Source organism: Nelumbo lutea, chromosome 2 (genome assembly GCF_056320005.1).
Source record: "Nelumbo lutea isolate HS-2025 chromosome 2, American lotus-T2T, whole genome shotgun sequence".
Lineage (NCBI taxonomy): Eukaryota > Viridiplantae > Streptophyta > Magnoliopsida > Proteales > Nelumbonaceae > Nelumbo > Nelumbo lutea.
Window position 1 is genome coordinate 38,296,715 of NC_142685.1, and position 4,203 is coordinate 38,300,917.

At 46.3% G+C, this 4,203-nt stretch overlaps 1 pseudogene; it reads left to right on the plus strand.

The window, feature by feature from the left end:
- The first annotated feature begins 768 nt into the window (after positions 1-768).
- Positions 769-3,846, plus strand: LOC148869958 (ammonium transporter 1 member 1-like; annotated as a pseudogene).
- Positions 3,847-4,203: the final 357 nt, after the last annotated feature.

Below are 4,203 nucleotides of genomic sequence, written 5' to 3' on the forward strand. Positions count from 1 at the left end.
ACCCAACCCAATTGCTTGGTCTAGACTGTTAAGGCTCTATTTAGAAGGAGTACAAATACAAATGTGTAGAGCACAAAATCTTGTATTTTGTATTATTTTGTATACATTTGTATTTCTTCCAAATTGAGCCTAATGTCGATAGAAAGAGGAGAAAGAAAAAAATAAATTCTCTGTGATTCCCCTGAAAACACTCCACCACCTGAGCATCCTGGGTTGCCTCTAGCCGAACCGTCCACATTCACCTTAACCTAACCTTATTTCAGAGCCAACCACATAACAAGCTGAGACGTCAAATGTTTAGGCAGAGCCAACCACATCATTTTGAGAAGTACAAAATTTGCAAAAGGTGGCCCATGACAAGGCATTTCTGTTGAGGCTATAACTTTAGATACTTGAGAATGTTTAGACCTCTTTTTCTTTTTGATCAACATTTTTTTTTGTATTAAGCAATGAGCGCTATAATAAAATTATTTTTATTTTCCTGATAAAATTTATCCATGTAATTAACTTTCTCAGCTATGAGAAATTTTTATAAAACATGATAAGATTATTTTACCCATTTTAATAAATACTTTTTATAAATAAAAATATCATTTTATTATTTAATTAAAAAAATCAAAAGAATATAGGTAAGTTTACCTACCCACAAAAATTTTCTGGGCAACATTTACGTAGGTAAAGTGCATTGTTACAAATGAACAACGGCCAAATAAATTATAAAATTCATTGCAAACCTTGGAGGCTAAAGTGCCATTGATAAGAAGATGATCCACTGTTTCCACCATCCGTAGTCCAGGCATCCTCAGTCAGGGTGGTTCGCGTATTTGGAGGCCACGCGTCCTCCAAATCGTATAAACGGTTGAAGCATGCGAGGATGCTTTGCGCCGTTAGTTAAGCAAAACGATTTCCCTCTCTGTTTTTTTATCGTACGTCTTTCATGCGAGGATGCGAGGATGAATGCGTTTCCCTCGCCATCGTTTGACTACGGCAACTTCTTGTATCAGTAGAGTTTCGCCGTCGTCGCTGCTGTGATCACTAGTGGGTCGATAGCGGAGCAAACCCAGTTCGTTGCTTACCTTATTTACTCGTCCCTCTTGACGAGTTTTGTCTACCCGATTGTCTCTCACTGGTTCTAGTCCCCTGACGGTTGGGACAGTGCCTTCAGGACTGATAACGACTTGCTGTTCGGTTCCGGGGTCATCGATTTTGCTGGATCGGGCATCGTTCACTTGGTGGGAGGTATTGCTGGACTATGGGGTGCCCTCATCGAGGGTCCTAGAATTGGATGGTTCGATCACGCCGGTCGAACTGTGGCTTTGTGTGGGCACAACGCGTCGTTGGTCGTGCTGGGTACCTTCCTGCTGTGGTTCGGTTGGTATGGATTTAATCCAGGTTCCTTCAGGATCATATTGCAGCCCTATACGACGGGAGATTACTATGGACAGTGGGGCGCCATTGGCTGGACGGCAATAGCTACGATCTTGGCTGGTTGCACAGCTGATCTGACCACTTTGTTCGGGAAGAGGTTGCTTGTGGGACACTGGAACGTTACCGACGTCTGCAACGGGTTTCTTGGTGGGTTTGCGGTCATCACCGCCGGCTGCTCAGTGGTGGAGCCGTGGGCTGCTATCATTTGCGGGTTCGTCGCCGCTTGGTTCTTGATTGAATGCAATAGGCTCGCCGAGAAGTACAAATACGACGACCCACTTGAGGCGGCATAGTTGCACGGTGGCTGTGGAGCTTGGGGGATCATATTCACGGCCTTGTTTGCAAGGAAGGCATATGTCGAGGAGGTCTACGCAGCGGGGAGGCCATATGGGTTGACTATGAGCGGAGGCGGAAAGCTCTTGGCAGCTCACATTATTCAGATTTTGGTGATCAATGGGTGGGTCAGTGCCACCATGGGTCCTCTGTTCAATGCACTACATAGATTGAATTTGCTATAGACTGAATTTGCGGAGGATATCTGGTGAGGATGATGACGATGCGCAATCCGGCCGCTCCTAATTGGAAGCGACTGAGCTCCTAACTGGCGACGGGCAAGAGATACATGCGTGAGGAGAAATGAAGGAACTTGGGGTTGCTCACCCGACAGGAACACTTCGATACTCAAGTTAGTACACAATTGCGAGTTGGAAGAAAATGAGTTTGCAAGAAAGAAGATGAGGAAACTAGAGAGTGGTGAATATGCGATACCTTGGCTCCTGGGGATCAGAGTCTTTATATGCTGGCATCTTGACAGGTCTGGTGAGAATGATCCCGAATCCTTGCGGCGATGAGCTGGTGTCAGGTAACATTTTGGAATGGCTGGCCGTTACTGTTAGGACTCAGGGCAGGCTAGCTAATGTGACCGTTGTAGGGTACGGTCTCGCCAGGTAGGATACAACCTTTGGGGCTGACAGGTACGGTGCCGCCAGATGAGGGACGTGGCTGCAGTCTTCAGGTTTGGTAGGTACGGTCTTGTTAGGCAGGGGGCTTCCCGCGAGATGCCGAGCTATCCTGTACTGAGCTACCCTACAGTGAGCTACAAGTGGTGAGCTACTTGTGCAACATCGAGGTGATTTCGTCCGAGGTGAGTTGTCTCCGAGGGGATCCGCTTGCTCGGGTTTGACGTTCCTCGGACCGTGACCAATTGAGGAAGCGGTCTCATCCCGAGGTGTCGCTTTGTACCTGAGGTCACTTTGCGATGGATCGACCATGCTAAGCTGTCGCTTGTGCCAAATCACCTCCACGTGCTGGACTGTTGATGTCGAGCTGTCACTTATACCGAGTCATGTCCACGTGTCTCGATCAGACCAAATCCTCCTTCATCAGATGAGATGGCCGGGATGGATTTGACTCGGCACGGTGGCTTCGCATATGTCTACCACGATGATGATCCATCGCAGAAGCCGAAAGGGATCATGCTGTGAAGAATAGAGCCTGCTAGCACTCCCAACACCACTCAGAGTGCATCACCAATTGTGTGAACACACTGATGCCAGTTTGGATTCCTATTACCAATCGAAGTGAATTACAAACTCTGTGATCTCAGTACCGGCGGCTTCACATACTGTCTTCACCCATTTCATAAACTGTGATACATGTTTTATAATTTGCAAATACGGACAGTAAAACTGTGGAAGTGGCTCTACGGAGAATTCAGAACTTCGTGCTTCATCCCAAGGAAGCTGACGTGCCTGTAAGGAAGAAGAATTGGCTAAAGCATAACCTCCGATTAAGCTTATCATCTTGGAGATTTGAAGAGATGGTCATGTCACCACACTTGATATCGCCCCACTCGCCTCTTGTTAGTGCCAGGACTTGACTAGCTTAGGTTGATCCCGCTGCCGGCGATGGTTATTTGTCGCCGGCAATGATGGTTGTTAAGTCGCCATCGAGTGGAAGGGGGGAGAGAAAGAGGGAGAAGGGATGTTTAGTTTGCGACACTCAAGGGTGAGGAGAGAAGAGGAGAAGTAATGGCATGAGGCATCCTCGCATGCTACAGCCGTTTACACGTTTTGGAGGACATGTGGCGCGTCCTCCAAATGCGCGAACAGTGCCCTGCTTGAGCGTGGCTGGACTGAAGTCGAAATCACCCCCTCGGCATCTAGTTATCCATTTTTTACTCACTTGGACACTGTAGTCTTTCCTTTTCTTCTGGCTTTTAGATTTAACTTGTTGGAAACCGGCATCAGGCTCAGCAGACTGACAGTCTGTACTTTGTCTGTACTTTGTTTGGAGAACACAGTTTGACACTAATAGCTGATCGGAAGGACCTCAATTCATTAATGGAGACCTTCCCTTTATGCCTGCGGCTTTCTGAATAAAGGAATCATCCGTAGAAACTGGTATATGCAAATTAAACTGTAGCTTCATCAACCTCAGAGTCTGAAACGACCATAGCAATATCGGTCTAGTAATCAATCCCAGTGGTTAGGGTTGTTACTTGATTGGAAGAAGGAATGACCTGAACAATCGCCATTTGCATTTCAGTTCTATCATGTGATCCACCAGGGTTTTCAGAGGAAATCTTTGGGATTGAGACCTCATTAGGAACCACCAACTTTACTCGAGCATAAACCTTCTTGCCTTTCTCAATTTCTTTCTTCTCTTTGTTTTCCTCGTCAACTTGCTTTTCTCTGGATTTCCGGTTGGCTTTATTGTGCTGGTAGACAACTTCAAAATGTCATACTTTAAAGCGGTTTTCACAATGTTCAGGAT